The sequence below is a fragment of the Pinus tabuliformis genome, chromosome 1_1 (genome assembly GCF_031772625.1).
Source record: "Pinus tabuliformis cultivar Carrire ecotype Pingquan chromosome 1_1, CPIR1, whole genome shotgun sequence".
In the NCBI taxonomy this organism is placed as follows: domain Eukaryota; kingdom Viridiplantae; phylum Streptophyta; class Pinopsida; order Pinales; family Pinaceae; genus Pinus; species Pinus tabuliformis.
This window is the reverse complement of record NC_142297.1, coordinates 339,576,380-339,598,774: the sequence shown is the minus strand read 5'-3', so window position 1 is coordinate 339,598,774 and position 22,395 is coordinate 339,576,380. Positions and strand designations below refer to the sequence as shown.

General features: G+C 35.8%; 1 pseudogene; it reads left to right on the top strand.

Annotated features, from left to right (window-relative positions):
• The first annotated feature begins 3,650 nt into the window (after window positions 1-3,650).
• Window positions 3,651-21,189, top strand: LOC149212954 (polygalacturonate 4-alpha-galacturonosyltransferase-like; annotated as a pseudogene).
• The last annotated feature ends 1,206 nt before the right edge of the window (window positions 21,190-22,395 follow it).

The following is a 22,395-nucleotide window of genomic DNA, read 5'->3' as shown; positions in this document are numbered from 1 at the left end:
TGATTACATGAAACTAAAAAATTGAAATGAAGACAAGAGAATGAACTTAGTTATTATTCAGATTCAAGTAGAGAGAGAGACTAACTTAGTCTCTTGATTGTCCTCTCATGTACTAATCCAAACTAAACTAAGAGTCATTCATAAGCATAAGAAATGAAATGACTTGAAACATAAAGGCACAAAAGAATGAATTTCAATTACCACATAAATCAATGGAGAGAGAGCCTAACTTAGACTCTTGGTTATCTCCTCATATGATACTTGAAACATAAAAGCAAAAGAATGAATTTCAATTATCATGCAAATCAAATAGAGAGAGAGCCTAACTTAGACCCTTGGTTGTTCTCTCATGTGCTGATAAGATTCTAATTTAAAACTCATTCATCAATCACAAACAAATCCTTAAACATCAAACATCTAAGCAATTAAATGAAATAAGATCTAATATGAAATAACATGTTTCTCTCATCCTTTTAGAGTGAGCTCAATTCTCTTAAGAACAAGACAAATTATTCCATATACTACATTAAGGAAACTTATATCTAAAAACTACATAATGGAAATAAAACTACATAATGGAAATGTATGTAAAATGAAGCTTTATTCTATTCCATCATAAGTTGGATACATGCTCTAAGAGTCCTCCCCTTGGAATGGAGGAGGTACTCCTATTTATACAATGAGATGAGATAACAAACTCATAATGATGATCCACTAATCTCTCTTTAGTTCCATACATTTCTCAACCATCTAGACACATAACCCTATCCTCCATGATCTCCTCCATGAGGTCCATGATTTTCTCCATGATCTTTTCCATGAGGCTTATCTTATCAAATTCGAATTTGATCATTCAAGGCCACATAAAAATGCCCTGGAAGCTTCCTTTGTGCCTACACATGTCAACAAACTCATTCTAATTGTTAGGTATAAGTATAAGCATCTTATTTTCTAAAGTTTAACCATAAATTCACTTAAAAATGTTAAGAATTAATAAACTTTGGAAAAGCATTGTTATAACCCAATAATGAGGTAAATGTAATGATATGGAGGTGGAATGGAGGTGACATGAAGGTAAAATGTGAAGATATTGGTGAATAATGGAGTGAAAATAGGGACTATTTTGAGGCCCAACATCTCCCCCAAACTCAAGGTATTGCATGTCCTCATGCAATATATTAAATTACTTTTTGAGCTTTGGCTTAAGCTCTGCATGATATCATTTACTTAACTTTTGCAAAGCGTTATTTTGATGAACTACAACTTGGTTGGTTCTTGTGTTTCAACCATATTTTGTTTGTTGCATTCAATGTATGATCTTTGCATATTGACAATGTGATTTTTATTGTAGAGTATGTTTGTTGGAATGCATCATGGTTGGTTCTTGTGTAACAACCATGATTGTATTGGCATCCAATTAACTTTCAAATACTTTTGTCGAAGCCATTTTTATGCTCATGTAATAGTGAATATATTTTGAAGGTAAGTGGAGTTAAGAATGTGATATATGAATGTGGATGTTATATGAATGTGATATATGAATGTGGATGTATCGTTCCCCTTAAACGGATGATTTGGGCAATTATGTGAAATGGGGAAAGCAAGGAAAAAGGAAGTGAAGTTTTTCCAAAAATTATTATTCTAACTTTTCAAGGAATTTAATGGTTAAAAGTTAGAAAATATCATACCTTAACTTACCCTTCCAAAATGGATGAGAGTTGTGCACGTGTGGCTGCAAAAACTTTTGTTCATGGTCTTCTTTACTTGGTTGGGAAAATGGTGGATGAATCATGCATGTTTAGCTGCCACAATTTTGCTCTGAACCTTCTTCTTCAAGCTGCGGATGAAAGATGGATCTGTGTTGTCGTATCGGCTGCTGGATCCTCTGCTACTAGATAATGAATCTGAGGAGTCTGCTGAACATGGCTGAAAGTCGTATCTGCTGCTAGATCCTCTACTGCTGGATGATGAATCGGATGAGTCTGCTAAATATGGTTGAAAATCTATAAGGCTTGGAAGGTATATAAAAATATAGAAGTTACATTTCCCCCTCAGCGTTATTTATTGACTTGTCCTCAAGTGATGACAAACTGGAAAACAATGAAAGGAACTAGGCTTCATCTGCTACAAGATATGGGTCTTCAAGTCTTCAACACTCAATGACACAAATCTTACTATGTGATTAAATGTGTCGATGTCGAACATAGTAAGAAGTTGTTGACTTAGTGGTCGTTAATGAATGCCCCTAGCCAACACAAGAGCTCCCACCATTTATTCCAATGGGAGTCAGGATGCCTAACACATCTTTGTAGGTACGAATAAATTTGTCGTGGTCGAGTCACCTACAAGATCCAATGAACAAGGGATATTAATGTACTCCCATTGTTCATTGGCAAGAGTACTTGCCATTAAGGCATGCAAGCCTCTAGGTGTTTTTACAAAGATAATTAGACTCTAGGACTTTGACTCAAGCAGGGTTTTATTGTTGAAATGAAGGGGAATGGCAATGACAAGGGAAATGACAATGGATGTAAGGATAAAGGCTCTTGCTGTGAAAAATGGACATGGAAATGGTATGCTTTATGGATTGAAAATTGGTGGAAAATCTTTTGCAAAAAGGGAGTGCAAAGTAATGGTCGTGGACATGGATTTGTCTTTAGAATTTTCATGAAATTAGTCGTTTGAAGACCAATTGTGCGCACAATGTAATCTCCTTCATGAATACCTCATTGTCCTGTAACCTGTAAAAAACTTGGGACAAAGAAAACATAAGTGTGCTCATGAAGAAATGGCCAGTTTCTTCATGTTTCGTATGCAAAAATTTTATACCAAATAAAACAAATTAAGGACAATCAAAGTTTTGAAATTGACTTAATCATGATATTAATATCAATCCATTTTTGAAAATAACCATGGAAAGGATTACTCCCTGTTTGTGTCAGCTGAGTTTTGTGCATGACGAAAAGTTTGGCATTTGCTGTGTCCTGCGGATTAGTATATAAAAATATCAAATTGTCAATTTAATCAGCAAATCCACCAAATGTTCTTTTATTTTCAATCCTGTGTGAATTTTGTGAATTTTTTTTTTATTTATTTATTATGATTCTCTTAATTTTCATGCCCTCAAAGGTTTTTTTTTTTTTTTATATATATATATATGCCAGTACCCATCACATGCCAATGTTTACGGTTTTTTTTTTCTTTTTTATTTTTTTTTGAAACTTGATAACAAAATATATCAAACTTAATATAAGAATAAAAAACAATATATCAAACATAAGTATTAATATAATTATAATCATATTAATATATTAATATAAATAATATAGTAATATATTAATACAATCGTAATTTATATTAATACAAATCAAATCAAAACAAAATATAAATAAATATAATAAATACAATAAATACAAAACAATTTTGAATATAACAATATATAAGTTTAATCACAAATAATTAGTACCGTATTAATATAATTACAACATATTAATATATTAATATAATTAATATAGTAATATATTAATACAATCATAATTTATATTAATACAAATTAAATCAAAACAAATAAAAATGAAAATAGATACAATAAATACAAAACAGTTTTAAACTAAAAATAAAAAAGAAATCCAAACAAACCATAAGTCAAAATGGCATTTGGAGGGTACTCAATCTCCTATCCAGCCAAAGAAGTCTTTATTTTCTCATTCTGTTTGCCAACGAATCAGGGTAATGGTTTCAACGTTCTCGAAAATTCTGGCAGTGATATCGTAACCCTAGTTCCATCTGGCATTCAACAGGGCTTTCGCTGCCATCGCTTATCTTGGCATTCAACAGGGCTTTTTGACATTAAACACTACAACCTCGAGATGATCTTATCTGCAGAATCAGGTCACCCAAAGCGTGTAAAACAAACATGGAAATCTACTGCTCCACTTTTGACAAACAGATTATCCGTTAACAGTAATGGTATCAGCCAGCAAATGGATGTAGTTAGTTCGAACAATTCTGTGTCCGCTGCGGTGGAGCAGAATCGGATTGAAGCTTCTGGGAAAGAAAACGTTGACGTTTTATATCAACCACAGGCGAATTCAACCACAGGCGAATCGTGTTGGTATGCCTCAGCTCCAGCATGTGCACATAAAGCTCTACACAGAGATAGGGTGCAAGCTACGAAGTATATACACCAACAAGTTCTTCACACCTCTGTGTAAATAGAAATATTGCATACGTATTAAGTATCAAATCACCAATAAGTTGAAGCTTCTCCTGAAATGCATCCTTCACATCATGAGGAAGAATATGCCGCAAGACCAAAACTAAATGTGCTCCAAAACGGATCATTTGTGGATGACTATGAGGCCTAGAACCAGTGTTATCATTACTTGGAGGAGCAATCTGTGCCCTCAAAAGTTGAAAGAGATGTAACACATACGCTACCATTAGATTCATCTCAATTTGTCGATGTTGTTCTTTACATCCTCGACAAAATGCTTCAGGTACTAGATCCCCAAAATGAAGCTTTTGAAATAGTGTTTGAATATCACGTGGTTGCTGGTCAAGGACTTACCGAGGCCATACATCTGGACCAGATGAACAATCACCAAGAGCATCATTTCCATCAGTGCCCAACACGCTGACTCCCAATCTGACATATGATGGTGGAGACCAATGCTGCCAAGAGCCGTGCATTCATCCTCGTTCTCACTCGCATTCTCTAAAATTCCTAGAGTCCCTGCGCTTCTCCTCAGATGGATTAGGTGTTGCAATATCTCCTCAACACCGCACTGGTACAGCTAAGCCTCCTTCTTGACTCTTCTGCCTTCCATTTAAATCAATCATCGTCAAATTCAAATTTGATTTCAGCTTCTCTGCCAATACTACCCCTCATCGTTGATGTTATTTAGGCTCTTCTTTTCCTTCAGAGAACAAAAGAATGAAAGTCGATTTTTTCAATAATAATAATAAAAGAAAATATTAAAATGAAAACTTAATTTTTTTATTTTGTATGTTGATTTTGTTTATTGCTTCAGATTTTTTATTAAAAAACAATTTTTTTTAATTTGTGATTTAAGTTAAAGTTGTAAAATCAACAAACTTTTTTTTTTAAAAAAACCTACTATTAAACAATAACTATAATGAAGTTAGTTTTTTTTTTTTTTTTTCACAAAATTCTTTATTGTTGTTTTACAAATTAGTTTTCCAGCAAGAGTATTTTTATTTGAACAAAATCAATAGATTTTCTGATCTTCCTGATCGCACGAAGGGCAGGAAGAGAGCATACTAATCGCTTGATTTGTTTTTATTTATGCACGGGGGTGTTCTTGAAAAGACGAAATTTAAAACTAGCTAAACACTAAACCATCAGAAAACTCAAACTTAAACTTCTTTTTGAAGATCCTGTTGTCACCAGGTTTCACAAATTATTTTGTCGAAAGAAAAATACTAGAAATGAATTAAATTTATAATGCCTAATCCCTTAGCACCATCCCCGGCAACCACGCCAAAATGTTGGGCAATTTATTGGGCTTAAATTGCTGCATTAAATTATCAACGAGGGAAACTCGTAAGCTTGTGATGGTGCGAGCAATATATATGCAGGAGTAGCCAACTAACTCTATGTCTAACTAAATGATTTATGATTCAATATAATATGCAAGGGAAGACGCTCCTAACTAAGGAGGTCATGGTTGTCCTTCCCTACAGTATCATAGAGAAATCATTGATTACATGAAACTAAAAACTTGAAATGAAGACAAGAGAATGAACTTAGTTATTATTCAGATTCAAGTAGAGAGAGAGACTAACTTAGTCTCTTGATTGTCCTCTCATGTACTAATCCAAACTAAACTAAGAGTCATTCATAAGCATAAGAAATGAAATGACTTGAAACATAAAGGCACAAAATAATGAATTTCAATTACCATATAAATCAATGGAGAGAGAGTTCAACTTAGACTCTTGGTTATCTCCTCATATGATACTTGAAACATAAAAGAAAAAGAATGAATTTCAATTATCATGCAAATCAAATAGAGAGAGAGCCTAACTTAGACCCTTGGTTGTTCTCTCATGTGCTGATAAGATTCTAATTTAAAACTCATTCATCAATCACAAACAAATCCTCAAACATCAAACATCTAAGCAATTAAATGAAATAAGATCTAATATGAAATAACATGTTTCTCTCATCCTTTTAGAGTGAGCTCAATTCTCTTAAGAACAAGACAAATTATTCCATATACTACATTAAGGAAACTTATATCTAAAAACTACATAATGGAAATAAAACTACATAATGGAAATGTATGTAAAATGAAGCTTTATTCTATTCCATCATAAGTTGGATACATGCTCTAAGAGTCCTCCCCTTGGAATGGAGGAGGTACTCCTATTTATACAATGAGATGAGATAACAAACTCATAATGATGATCCACTAATCTCTCTTTAGTTCCATACATTTATCAACCATCTAGACACGTAACCCTATCCTCCATGATCTCCTCCATGAGGTCCATGATTTTCTCCATGATCTTTTCCATGAGGCTTATCTTATCAAATTCGAATTTGATCATTCAAGGCCACATAAAGATGCCCTGGAAGCTTCCTTTGTGCCTACACATGTCAACAAACTCATTCTAATTGTTAGGTATAAGTATAAGCATCTTATTTTCTAAAGTTTAGCCATAAATTCACTTAAAAATGTTAAGAATTAATAAACTTTGGAAAAGCATTGTTATAACCCAATAGTGAGGTAAATGTAATGATATGGAGGTGGAATGGAGGTGACATGAAGGTAAAATGTGAAGATATTGGTGAATAATGGAGTGAAAATAGGGACTATTTTGAGGCCCAACAGGGTGATTAAGACCGGACACCAAAATACGAGAAAGTGAAATAAGGGGCCTTCCGAAGATAGTCTGGGATGATGAGGGCCCAGTCCTATCAGCGAAGGTATCAGAGGAAGTTACGCTGACCTCCTAACAACAGCCTGCGCCGGTGCAAGCCCCCAAGCTTCGCAAGGGTGCCCTCTAGTAGTATTGTCGAGAGTGATGCAACGTCAACCTCAGGTGCCACAGGATTCCCCTCCGCAGCCACCTGTGTAGTTCCCTAAGAGAAGCAACTATGGATACCAACTCGTCGCAGAAGCCAGGCGGAACAGTCGTGAGGTAAGTTCGGACAAGTAGGAGAGGGGGTATCTCTCTTCCCTGTCTTTACAGACCCTCGTGATTAACTCCCAGATCCGGAGCTTTCCTGGTCTTCCTAACGCTATTGGATTTTCTCTCGTTATTCAGACTCCTACGTTTGACGTTTATATGGCCTTGGAGAGTTAACTCTCCACTCGCCTAATCCAAGGCCCTAAAATCCTAATCTTGTTGGTGTAACTGACTAAAACAAAAAGTTCTAGAAGTGAATTTTAGTTAGCGCTTGATTTTATTAGGCTGTTCTTTAAGTCACAAGGTAACGGAAGTAAAACTAGTGGTGTTTTTGACGCAAAAGAAATTAATAAAACTTAACTACATGCACATGCACTTTTTCGTTTTTCGATGAAGAGCAATTTCTATAGGGTTCAGAGGTACTTCTAATAAAACAAATTTTTCTTTTCTTTTCGTTAATTCACACTTCACACTCACAAAAGCTAACAAAGCTATGTATGCCTAAAAGAGGATGCAAATCTATCCTAATGCAACAACTATATGTTGATGCAAGATTCAAAACTACTCTAAAAACAAAAATGAAAGTTGCTTGCTTATCAAACTTTATCTTGCCACTTAAGATGCCTAGATGGAATATGAGATGTTTCCATTCATTTCGTCTAAACACTAAAAACAAGTTCTAAGACAAACATAAAGCACTTTCACTTCTCTAAAAGGAAACCAAATTAAAAGCAAGTTCAAGAAAGCAAAACTAAGATTTTCAAAAGATTTTCTTCAAAGCAACAAACAAAAAAGTCTTTTCAAAAAATGCTCTCAACAACACTGAAACTTGTGATTGAAGAATAGGCAATTAAACACTTTTGCGAATCAACACCACTTAATGGATGAAAACCCAACAAAAATAAATGTGTTTGAAATTGCTCTTAACAATCAAAAGCAGCAATGAAAGCCTTGGCAATGAAAACCAAAAAGATCAAAAAGACAAATTCCAAGAAAGTGTCAAACAACAACTTTCATGAAACAAAGAAGTAGATGGTCACAAAAAGCAATTTTTTCAAGCAAACAAAAAGTCACCAAAAGCAAGATTAACACAAATATTGAATTCAATCTTCCTACCCTGATGAAACAGAGCAACCAAGATTCTTAGCAAGAAATCTTGCGTGCTTTAGCAAAAAACGATGACGCTTGCAATCAACAAAAAACAAGACCAGCACTCCTTATAATCAGAGAGAATTCAGAACGAGATGCTCGCTGTAAAACAAATAACTGATACTGGAAAATGACTGTTTCAGACTGACTCAAGACACCAGACAAACCTTCAGAGGCCAAAAAGATTTACAAATCTTGAAAATTGGAATATATACGCGACCGTACTGTAGTACAGATTGCGTGTATATGCGACTGTGTTTGAGGAAACCTGCGTATACGCGGGTTCACTCAAAGAAACAAGCGTATATACGCCTCTGTATCTAAGAAAAACAACGTATATGCAAAGCTTCAAGAAAAATAAAAAAGACAAACTGAAGAAACTGGCAAAGCTTAAAGTTCAAGAACAGACCAGACAGTAACAACAAGCAGACAAGGCAGCTGAGCCTTGATTGGCTTGAAAAACACCCAAACTAGGAACAACAAGAGTGTTGTCCCTAGTGGAGTCACCAATTCTGGTAGAGGGAATTACTCCCCTAGGGCTTTTTGGGTGAAACCCTAGCAGACTGAAAGTTGTCTATTCAAAGAAACATGCATTCATACAGCCATTATGCTATTATAAGCAAATTGTATGTTAAGGGTACGTACCTTCGGTCCTACGTTTGAGAAGGCCTTTAGGGTCCAAACCCTTATTGGAGTTCCCTTCTTCTCTTTTGTCCTACAAAACAAACAATTCAAAGAACACCGCAGTACATGGACAAAAACTTATAAAGAAACCATCTTCATGTTATAAAGAAAGGTAGTTAGTTATGGAATCCAAACAACCATTTACACATGAATTCAAAACATGAATATCATTAACATAAAGAAGATTCATTTCGGGAACCAAGACATGTGTTTCTTTTATTATAGACAAATAAAGTACATAAAAAGGAATATGTTCACCTGAGTCACCTTCAGCAGGCTCCAAGAAAAGCTTCCTTCCGGATCCGTTCGAGCCTCAAGCCTCTAACAAAACTCCTTCCATGACTCTCTCCATGATGTCATAAGTGGTGGATGAACATCAACACACAAGGAAACAAAGGTTTCCTGTACAAAATGGGGGAAGTGCAGAAGGCACAAGGGACTTCAGACCTGGTCAAGGGAAAAATCTCAGCATAATAAACTTTCTCTCTATTCCCTCCCTTAGGCCTTCCCTTTGAGGTCTTTTTATACCATCTCCAAAGTAGTTTTTTAGTTAGGAGTTGGTTGGGAACAGTTGGGCCATGGGCACTAACAGGTGATCAGCAGGTAAAACCCGCGATCTCCGCCCGAAAAGAAGGAATTTTTTTTTTTTTAAGTGTTTTAATACATACACGCGGGTTGGATATACACAGACCCGCGTATACACACGTTTAACTCAGGGCAATGTCGCGTATAAGGGATAAAACATTGTTTTTTAAATTTTAGGACCAGGTCTGGAAGGAGGGGTTGCCCTAGGCCATGAGTACAGCATCACAAACCATAAGAGTGAGATTTGGAGATATAACACAAAGGCAAAATTATGAATCCATGTCAAATGCCTTTTGTGAAGCAATCTTGTTGTAAAGGGTGTTAGAAAGCTTGCATTGTAGGCAAGGCCCTCAAATCATACTAGATTGTGTTAACCAAAGCATGTTAACCATGTCCAATGATCTCAAATTTCATGAGCATGTTCAATGAGTGACCATAAATGAGGGGTGTCAGAGTGGCCAATAATGATAGCTTATAGTGGATGATTGTCATCGAACATAACATCTGTGGTCCAAGTCATTTGTTTGGTGCCCAATATTGGTGAATCATTATATTACATCATGGTAGCATATCTTGCCTTTTTTAAAGCAAAAATATATTGAAAATAAATTAAGTTATGTCTCATGCAAATGTTCAATATTGTTGTGTTGTGAGTGGTTTTCATATTATATGTATCATATATCTATAATCACTTATTTCAAGCCTACCTTAAGAAATAAATGAATAGGTGCAGGGCCTTTTCATAATAAGGACTCCCATCAACTCCTCTCCTCGTAGCAATCTTTCAAACGTTAGCCCATAAATCAAACAAATGCCCTTGTTTCTCTAGTTTGGAAACCCTTGGATGGATATGACAGTGAACTCCCCCCAACCACTTCTTTAACCATCTATTGAATGCCTTTGATTGGTATGTTTAAATGATTTTGATTGATTTCTGGAGAGGTGTGAAATCTAATTTTGCATCGGCATAATACAAACACCAAACTTAACCTGTGGTAGCCAAAATTTCAGCCTTACAACTCTCCCATCCAATATTAAATACTTCAGTAATTAGTCAAGGGGTAATCTCCTTAACAATATATTAAATATTAGAAGCATTCATATTAATTGAAAAAATAAGAATATTATTTAATATTAAGTTATAATGCATGTAGTTGCCAAGTTGACATATGAGACCCCGTTGTTTGTGAGACAAGGGATGCCCTCCATTCAATGCTTTAACTATTTAATCTATGGATGTGTACATACCTTAATTTCCATCGGATCGAATCCTGTGACCGTTAAAGAGGAAATACTTTAACACAAACCGAACATGTAAATACAAACTTAATTTTTATATGTATCAAATTTACTTTGAGAGTTGCATGGAATGCTTAATTTTTTATAGAACCAAGGGAAAGCTTGAAGGGTTGATCACAAAAAACATGTACGGTCAATTATGATTATCATAGGTATATTAGTTTGGTTTTCCCAATCCAGAACTTGCACACTTTGTTAGTACTGTTAAAGGCATGTCATGATGGTTTACTGGTGTAACATCTTGTACATTTAGTTGTGTCTATTAAAGGCATGTTAGTTCAATGACAAAACCAATGGTTTGTCAACTTGGTCAGCTTAGTGAGCTATGTGTTAATCATCTCAATGAACAAAATATAAGGTCAATTAGCTTAGCCATTGACATTCACATTCCATTGTCACTATTAGTGACATGTTAGGTTGGATATTAATATGTATTTTTTATTAACATTATCTAGGAGATTAACCAAATCAACATGCATGTTTGACTACAATTGTGGGAGATATGTTAGATAGGTCAACCCCATCAACAACATTTATGTTTAATTGCACATGTTAGAGGCATGACACAATGGTCAATTGATTAGTAATATGTACATTTTGGTTATCACTATTAAAGTTGTGTTAGGTTGGTTAGCTTGTTCAACGACTTGTATGTTTGGTTACAATTATTAAAGCCTCACTTGATTGTTTAATGTAGTAAATGGAGTGTATGTCTAGTTACCATTGTCGAAGGCATGTTTTTTTGGTTAAATGAGTTAACATCCTATACATTCAACTATGATTGTTAGAGCCATCCAAGGCTATTAAACCCATTTAAATTAGTGTATAACATCGATGGGTGCTTGCTTATTGCATTATGTGTGAGTATAGTGTGTTATTTTTTTTTTAAGTCGAATATTTTTCATTAATCAAAAAGAATGTACAAGGGCATCAAAATGCATGGCTTATAATTATTTATATATTTAATGTAATATGCCTTTCATTAAGAAGAGGAAACAAACTTTGGGGGATAGGGGAAATGGTGTTGTCTAGGGGAAACATCAATCTCATCTATCTCACCTTCACTCTCCCTTCCCTATCATTAGCATCCCTGTCCTTTTTTCTTTATCCACCAATGCCAATAATATAATTTTTGTGAAGAAGTAGCATTGGATGACTCAAGATGAGGGTTAGAGCTCATATGTTTATCTTGGGTTTCTCCTTGGGGTTTCTGAGATTACGTATCTTGCTTTAAATTCTTCTTAAACATCCCAACAATATCCTTTCCCATCTCTTGTTCATGAAACTTCAGCTTGCGAGCACAATATTCATCCTAAATTTCCTTTGAAGATTCATGTAGCCATTTTGCACCGAGGCCTATTCCTAGGGGGGAGATTGGGAGGATCTACATTTGTCAACAAACCTTTTTATTGTTGTCCCATGCCACCCCAAAATTTATAGCCCATGTTTGTAGCCAAGATATACCCTCTTCCATATGTAAACTATTTATCAGATTGACAAAAGGAGAAGGTTGAGCTCTTCCATGAGCTTTTATTTGAAGATGAGAATGACAGTGAAATGTTCATTTTTAACTGTACACCTAAACAAGCTTAGAGACCCTTCCACCTCATTGGCTTAAAATCTGGACTCAAACCATGGCAGAATGTGACATTTTGAAGCGTGTCACTATAGTCCCTTTGACAAGGAGTGACATGACACCTTTTATGAAAGAGAAACAAGAGACTGTCGCCTCTTGCCCCATCGAGAGTGGTGAAACTTTTTAGAAAAAGGGTAAGTGTCTAAAAACATCATGGAAAAATGTTTCCAAAAATTTAAGAATGATTCCATTTTATTGAATCACTAGTACAAGAGACTATCGCCTCTTCCCCATTTGAAAAAGGTGAAACTTTCTAGAAAAAAATGTATCTAAAAACATCGTAAAAAAAAGTTTCCAATGCATTTAAAAATGATTCCATTCCATTGAATCACTACTACATGAATTCATCTTAAAATTTCATTTTATTTATTAAATTTATCATAACCAAAATTCCCCAGGGAAGACATTGAGAGGCATTAGAAGATATATATAATTTTTTTCATAAGAGCTTCTTAAAACATACCATGGCAATTTAATAACTTTATTTAAGACATTTTGTCTCCCGCGTACCAGTCACCAAATAAAATTTCGAGGTGGACAATGCCATTTTTGTTCAAACCCTCAAGGAGCACCCTCAAGGAGCTTTCAAGAATGGAATAAGAACAATGGGTGACGCAATTTTTTTCATACCCTAGAATTTTTAATTCTCGAGAAGGTTTCAGCAATTTTGTTCAAACCATGAATTTTTTAATTTTGGAGGATGTTTCAATAATGGAGACCAACTTTTTGCTACGAGTATCCTATTTTTCCCTTCCAGTTTGATAGAGGCAGGGGATTTTTGGGGTTTTGTGGAGGGAACGGGACACCTAACTGGAACTTGTGTAGCTCCTTGATTTAGCTATGGAACCCCAGACCCACATAAGGTTCAAACAGGGCTTTTCCTTTCCACCATCACCCAATAAATGCCCCTCTCTCTATAGGTTGTCGCCTTCTCCTCCAAGGCAGTGAAAGAGGTTGATAGACCTATTCCAAAAATTCTGGACACGAGTAACTAATGAAAAAGATTTGGTTGTTGGACATCCCCTTCGAAATCATACATTTTCCCTAGCATAGGCAAAAAAACCCCTCTAAGGTTGTAGCAGCAAAGGCCATTGATAAATTTGGGGAAGAGGGAAAATAAATAAATGGAGCCCATTGACCCGCCAAGCCTTGGGAAAGAACTTTCGACTATATCCATTTCTCGTAGCAGTAAGTCTCTATCTGACTGCAGTTCTATTATCGAATTTCTGTCTTTGGAAGATTTGATGGTTATTGAAACCAGAGTAAATTAAAGGAAAGGAAAAACCATAGTAAATTAAATTCAGTTTGAATCCATCAAATAAAATAGACTTCTTTTACTAAGATGAATTCTATTCTAGCTTTAACCGATGGAATGCAAATTTGGCAGCTATGAAAAATAATGTGCAGCATGCACCGAGCATGGGTACTAGAAATTACTAATTAGAGTATATAAAGGTTTTTTAAACCCAAGATGTAAAAATCATATAAAAAGTGATGGCTCTAGGCTAAACTCATGTGTGTATCCTGATTGCCTCAATGAGTTGATATGAGAAGAAATGTTGAGATGCATTTGGCTTAGACACCAATAAAAGTCATACCTATTTAAATGAGATTTTAGAACATTGTATTTCAGATTTCAAGATCCTTGAAATGATATTTATTTGTCATGGACCCCCTTTCCTTTGATACCAGAATTTCAGAGATGCACAAAGGTTGATCCTTTACCTTCAATAAGCATCTACCCAATGGAAAACCGTGAACACTATTTTCCAAACCCTCTTGATTGATGTCCAAGAGCCGAGGATACTTCACCTTTTGTAGCCTTTTATACTTCTCTGTGAGACAGAAAAATCCCTAATACAAGGCCGAAGGCATGTCAATGAGCTCAAGAATAATATTATATATATGAGCTTAGATTCTAGGAACTTTATAGCTTCAGATATGATTCTATATAAACATGAAACAGAGAAGGAATTCCAAGTGAGACACTATCTCCAAACCAAATTCAATTCAAGGCTGATATCATAATAGAAGATTTGACCCTAAAGCAACCAAAGCTTCCTAGCTGTAGTCATGACAAAAGGCCTTAGATATAGATCATTTGACCAACAATTTGACAGAGAGCTCTATTCTAGAGATGCTTGATTGATGAGGCCTTGATCTCATTTCCTTTCTCGGATCTGCAACCTAGAATTTTGCAGTAGGAGTTCCAATGCTTCACAATGACTAATCTTTTAAGAGGAAGGAGGTTAGTGTTGTCAGAAATTTTTTTTGTGATTTCTTTGTTCCTTGCTTGGGCTTGCCCTCACCTTAGCTTTGATACCTTTCCCTCACCTTAACTTTGATACCATTCTGGCTAGGCAAGCTAAACATGACAAAAATAGAGGTAAGAAGTTGTAGATTCCTATGTTGTCTGTCTTTTAGCTTCTAGAACATCATATGTTTTATTGCCAATTTTTGCTAAATTTAAAATTGACATACTGATCTGAGAAGAGGGTTTGCAATGCTAATAACCTCTTCTTCTGTCCATGTTGGCAGACTCAAGTCTTGTTAAAGGACCAACTGTTTCTTGTGCAAAATTCAAAGCAGACGACAATCTACAACATGTTTTCTGAGAATCAAAACAACTTCTAGAAGTGCTACGACATTAATCCAACACTATGTTTATAAACCAGTTCATACTAATGGACACAGGATGTGTAAAATGTATTATTTAACAAAAATTTTCTCTGTCGGCTGGTTTAAAGCTTACAGCCTTACTCATATCTTGAAGAAAGGGTACTTGCCTCCCTTTCACTTCATAGGTATATGAAAACCTTGTTTTGTAAGCACCCATAACCATGAATATTATACCGACTCCCTATGGTTAGTGCATCAATAATGTAAGTGTAACACTCATCCATGTGGCAGACATAAGGCATTTAGGTAAGGTTTTACTAACACTGGCATCCTAGACCATTAAGATCTATCCATGGCCTCAAAATGATGTATTTCCTTTACTCAATAGAACACTCATCATTTCTCTCCCCTAATCATCAAATTTTTTCTCTTCATTCTGAATGAGAAATCAATCAACAAGTCACAATTTTAAATGTTAGATCATAATATGTTTAGCTTCTCTCTTGTGCTTACACTCTAGTATTCTCGTAGCTTCATAATTGTGAATCCTAAACACAGTCTCATGATGTGCATTCAAGGAGGTATAATTCACCTCTGCTTTGCATCAAATTATCCCCCTGGCATTCCCTTTACCTTTACATGCCTCAATGCAAGGCATGCCAAGTTGGCACCTGCTCAGTTAAATTAGTAAGTTGAGGGGCATCATATATACCCAATGTTTCCTGCCTATTCTTCCTCTTCCTATGTCGTAGTGTATGAACAGTCAGCCAGACTGGTGAGGATCCCCATTAATAATAACATCTATGTTGGCATCTGAATCAGAATGACGTGTTTCCCTTAATTATATGTTTTGGTTTTTTAACCAAAAAGGCTAACAGAGATAGAGACCCTCAAATCTATCTACTTCCAGCCCCTATGCCCATTTTCATCTAGGTTTTTACCATGTCAGTGTCCCTTTCTTTCTCAAAACTGCATGAAATCAGTTGATCTATCCATTTTGTAATGCCTTTGGTAAATTTTTCTATCAAATGCTCTAAAGTATATATGAGATCTAAGGGTTTTCTTGGTTGTTGCTGACTTCATATATTTCTGCTAACCATGATATGGGTTTGATGTAGAGGATTATGATTGTGGAAGGGTTGCATTGCTTGATATCTGTTTAGGAGGAGGAGAAGGAGAAAAGTGGTGTTAGGGTTGAGAGCTAGAGATGTCTGTGAAAAGAGGAGGTGTGTGGAATCGAGGGTGGCAGGGCTACTAGCGTGGAAGAAATGGAGGATGGGGAGGTCAGGGTTTTCATCATCGAATAACTATGGTGGGCTTCCTTTTTATCTTTTTGGTCATGCCATTGGTTCTTTTGGCAGCTAGGTTTCGTCACTTCGTATCTACATCTGCAACTAGTAAGCTTCTTCCTTCCCTCCTCCCTCGCTGGTAAGCTTCTTCCTGCCCTCCTCCCTCACTAGTAAGCTTCTTCCTGCCCTCCTCCGTTGTTAGATTGCTTTTGTCCCTTTTTTTGGGGTGGGTCAGCATTTCATTTATCTTTATTGGAAAGCATGCCTTTTCTTAATCCGGTAGTATTACAATGAAGTGTAGACTTCTTACAACATTCAAGTAAGATCTCCATTACAATGAAGTGTAGTCATCTTATACTATTTTAGAAAGATCCCTTTCATTGAGAACCCATTGAACATTCTATTTATGTGATTTGAGCCTTGGCAAGGAATTATCATCACTCCCGGTTAACCATTGAACCAAGACCCCATGGACCTACTTCGAAATTTGATTTTCCTTCACCACCCCCAGTTAACCATTGAACCAAAACCCCGTGGACCTACTTTGGAATTTGATTTTCCTTTTAGCCTTTTCATAGGATCTGAAGGCACAGATGTTATCAAACTTACTTTCCTCGTTTATTGTCAAAAGTTTAGCACCTATAGCATTTTTCCAGACATTTTGTGAGTTTTGTTTATAGGTTTCCTTTCATTTGATCTGTGTGAAGCTGCGAACTCCATCTCTGCATTAACACAGTGCAATAACTACCAGGAGAAAGATTCAAAGTTTGTACCTCTCTCATGCAAGAGCAAAGGTTTTACCAACTGCCCCTAGGGTAATTTCCCTTGTCAAAGATAATGAAACCATTCATCCCAATAGAAAGAAATAACAATGCTCTTTCCATTTTTTAATAAAGGGAAATGCATATGACTGGTGAATTCATTGGGCAACTGCTCGGTGAATTCGCTTCCTCATTCTGAGTAGGATGGTACTAAGTGTGCACTAGATTCTGCATAAGCTGGATGGATATTATAAAAATATATTTGTTAAGAGTACAGTTCAACATCTTACTCATGGGAATTGAATCTTGTGGGAATTGAATCTGGGTGGGAAGGGTAACAATCATTCTTCCCGTCCACTCATCATCTAAGCCAGACCCACTTTCCATCCATAAAGCTAAATCCCCTTCTCATCAGTCAAGCTAAAACCAGTTTTAATCCACCCAACCTAGACCCAATTCACAACGACAATCTTGTTCACCAACTACTTTCTGATATACAAATTATTTCACACTGTTCCCATAGTGTTCATAGCACATTGGCCAAAACAAACAATAGATATTATACACACCATTTTATTATTGATGTGTAATGAAATCTCGATCTTAGCATATGCATGATAGCAAAGCAACCCCCTTTTTAGCGTTTCGGTATTTTTATAGATATTCTTCTCCATCAAGTCTTTCTACCTGACCTTTTATGCATTTTTTATCATTTAAAATAGCAAGGCACAACTTCTTAGGAGATGGATCTGTTAGAATGGTATTCTCTTTCCACATCTTGAAAACCAATTCTATTTTTCTATGGCCATTTTGTTCTTTTTTAGGATCTGGGCAATGCACTTGCACTTACGTTAGTATAATCCCAGAAAATAAATAATGTCCCTAAACTGAAATTTAATCGACCTCAATGGATTGAAATAGAGAGGAATTATTGAGGATACTGGAGCTCTGTCATATGTTTAAAATCACTCTTATCTATTTATCAGTGGGATTCACAGGAACAGGCAGATGATTGGAGAAAGCAGAGATTAACAGAGAGCAATGACTCTATCTTCCCAAAGGAGGCAAGTATAAGAAACCCGTTGCATTTAGATATCTTAAATTTGATTTCTCCCCTATTGAGCAGAGAATTGAGAATAAATTTTATTTACTGGGTAGGTGATTGATGTCATAACAGCTATCACAAAGGACTCGGGAACTCTAAACTTAAATATTATTGGACGAAATGACTCATATTCCTCATGGGTATTAGAAAAGCCCTCCGAAGTAAACCAAAGGGATACTACTAACTCTGAGGTACGATTGGTGAAGATTTTGGTTATTTTCTCTATTGAACATGTAAGGAAGCCTATGTGATGATGATCTATGTAGTTGAGTAGGGTTTTATTAAGCATGAAGTGAAAACTGACATTGGCAGGGGTGCTTCTCTATTTCTAATGTTGTACATCAAGTAGAGGCAAACGACTTCTGGAGACAGCTCAAAAAAGTTACATTCGCAACAAGATGGTGTGATCTTCAATGAAGAAGGCAAGGAAAATCCTGAGGGGGGTAAAATGAATGACGAGGTGTAGAAAAAGCCTTCCAATGACGAAGAACTTCTTACGAGGTTTCAAGAGGATGACACAGGAATTCAACATCAAGATGTCAAAGAGAATGCTCTTGATGGTAAGTTTTGATTTTCCCTGGTTAACTGATCTATGATGTTGGTAGCCTACTGTAAGCTAATGTCTAGTCAAACTCCCAGGACAATGGTTGTTGTAATGCAGACCATTTGTAGCTTGAAGAAAGTCCAACAAAAGTTTCACGGAGGGTAAAATTCTTTGCTGCACTAGATCGCTACTTTTTTTTCTCATGGAGAAGGGAATTGTTATATTATTTTCCAAAATCCTTTTTGAATGTTACTTCTCCACTAGAAAAATTTTGTATTTCTTAGATTTTAGCATAGTATGCTTTAATTTATAGTAATTTAATGCTTACAACAATTGAGACAAAAGAGGAGGGAGAAAAGGTGAACAGAGCTGATTCAACAGGATGAAGAAAAATGAGTTGAGCTTGAAAACACAGCAATTAAACGTTCAAAGGAGGTAGATTCTGTTGTCTTGGAAAAGTATAGCATTTGGAGGCAGGAGAATGAGAACGAGAATTCTGACTCCACTATTAGATTGATGCGAGACCAACTAATCACGACTAGGGTGTATTCAAGCATTTCCCAGGCTAGGAATAATCTTCATTTATACCATGAATTGATGCTTCATATTAAAGAATGTCAGCATACGTTGGGTGAGGCTAATGTAGATTCTGATCTACCTCAAAGGTAATAATTTTCGCATTGGCTACTTCTAAATCAAGAGTAGTAAGTGCTTCCATTTGCATTTGGTGTTCATATCCTTTGTTTCTTTTAAAGTTGCAGTCTTTGTTTTTGCATTGGTTGCTTCTAAATCAAGAGTAGTAAGTGCTTCCATTTGCATTTGGTGTTCATATCCTTTGTTTCTTTTAAAGTTGCAGTTTGTGTGTCAATCTTTCTACTTTTCATTCTCTTTTTCATGGCCAATAATTCATATGAATGTTTCAGTGCACCTAAGAAGATCAAGGCTATGGGTCATGTCCTATCCAAGGCTAGAGAATAATTTTATGACTGTGGGATAGTAACAAAGAAGTTGCGAGCCATGCTTCAGTATACAGATGAGCAAGTAAGGACATTGAAAAAGAAAAGTACATTTTAAGTTAGCTGGCAGCAAAGACAGTTCCCAAGGGCCTGCACTTTCCATCCATGCGATTGACCATGGATTATTACTTGCTTTCCCTTGAAAAGCGAAATTTCCTAAAAAGGACAAGTTGGAGGATCCAACTCTTTATCACTATGCATTATTTTCTGAATTCAATTGTCACGAATGCTAAGGTGAAGTGTTATGAATTTAAAATACTCTAAAGTTTGGAATTCCAACAGTTTTGCTGCATTTTACATTTAATATTTGTATCTCAGTGTAGGTGATTTACTTGTGTTTGCAGGAATCTCAGAAACATGCATTTCATCTCGTCACAGACACGTTAAATTTTGGGGCCACGAAAATGTGGTTTCTACTTAATCCCCCCAAGGAAAGCTGCGATACATGTAGAAAATGTTGATGATTTTAAATGGCTCAATTCCTCCTATTGCCCTGTGCTTCGCCAATCTGCAGCTATGAAAGAGTACTATTTCAAGGCAGATCACTCGGCTACACTCTCAGCACGTTCCTCCCATTTGAAATATATAAATCCAAAATATTTATCCATGCTAAATGATATTCGTTTCTATCTTCCACAAGTTTATCCCAAAATGGACAAGATCCTTTTCTTGGATGATGATATTGTGGTGCAAAAAGATTTGACGCCCTTGTGGTCAGTAGATCTTCATGGAAAGGTTAATGTTTCAGTGGAAACTTGTGGAGAAAGCTTTCGCCAGTTTGGCAAATACCTTAATTTTTCCAATCCACACATAGCCAAGCACTTTGATCCTAATGCTTGTGGTTGGGCATATGGGATGAATGTATTTGATCTCAAAGAATGGGAGAAACAAGATATAACTGGAATATATCACAAGTGGCAGAACATGGTAAGTGTGTAGTGAGGTTTATTTATGTTAATTCCTGTGATGCTTACTTTAAAGTACTTGAAGTAAATCTTAAGTAATTAGCTAGAAAACTTAATGGGTTTTTCTTTGTTTGATTTCTAAGTTTTTCTTTTATTGTATGTCAGAATGAGGATAGAGTGTTGTGGAAGCTTGAAACACTACCCCCTGGATTGAACGTTTTATGGCTTGAACCATCCTTTGGACAAGTCTTGGCATGTGCTGGGTTTAGGATATAATCCTAGTGTGTACTGTTGAGAGATTGACAATGCAGTTGTTGTTCATTACAATGGGAACATGAAACCTTGGTTAGAGTTGGCAATGACAAAGTGCAGGCCTTACTAGACAAAATATATAAAATATGATCATCCTTTCTTACAACAGTGCCATATAAATGAATAGTTGTGACCTCAATATTCATACTGAAATAGATTGTCAAATGTAAAGTGTAAAGGCCCTTGATTCTGGTTGATAATTCATTCTAATTCATTTGTTTTTGGAGTTCCACAGAAGGTTTCTAGTTTATGGCTCAATGAGTCAAGTTTTTGGAGGTGCAGTGGCCTAGCCAAGTTTAAGATTTACAAATTTTATGTCCCCATTGTATTCCTTCATAGTTGGAAGTAAACTCCTATATAAGTATTCTTTTCCTTGTTAGTTAGTATTTCTCTTTCATCAAGTAATTACACAAATTGTTCTTCCAAGAACACAAAGAAGTACGAGACACAAAGATTTAGGCTTTCAAGGCAAGGCAAAACCTCTCAATAGGGGAAAACCCAACAATCCTCCTCTTATTGAATTTATTCAAAATGATATATCCAACACAAGACCAAAGAGTCCCTCCAAGTCAGCCCTCCTCTTTAAGTCAAGGTCAATAGCTGAGTCTCTGCCTTGCCAAAGTTAGAAGCAGCTTCTGAATTTATGTCCTTATTGCAGGTTTAGTCTCTTATTATAATACAATGACTTCCAATTACAGACTCTTTGCCTTCTATTACTGATCTTTGGCTACTACAACAAACCCTTGACTCTTTACCACAGATATACAAATCCTGCTGCAAATAAATAGCTTTAGATTGTAATTTGGCTTAGTCATAGACTTCAGTTTCTTCAAGTGTTGTAGACTTCTTTTTATCCTCAGTTTTCCTTCTCCTATTCGATTATAAACTTCGAGTTTTTTCACTTTTTTGGTTGCTACCCAAAAGAGGTCGAATATAGGCTAAAACGCCTAGATATCATTCTCCATGAGCTTTGACTTAACTAAACAAAGAGTGACTATGCCTGGATTATTGCCTTTGTAATGTTGAAATGTCCTGCAATCTTTGCCTGTGACAAGATGCAATATCCCTAATTGGACAACACTGAAACTAGCTCAATTCAGTGCTCTTTTGACAATGAATGAAATGTGCTAGGCTCTCGTCTAATATATGTTCCTAAGATATAATAAACTCATGGTGTATGAGTTATCATCATTCTTACTCCTTAGTTATATTATATGTGTTCCCTATCTTTGTGCTCATGGCTGAAATAAACAACTCTCCATTGAATTTCTATTAGCATCATTCGGAAACTCTTGATTGATTGATGCTCTATGAAATGTATCAGCTCTGAGTT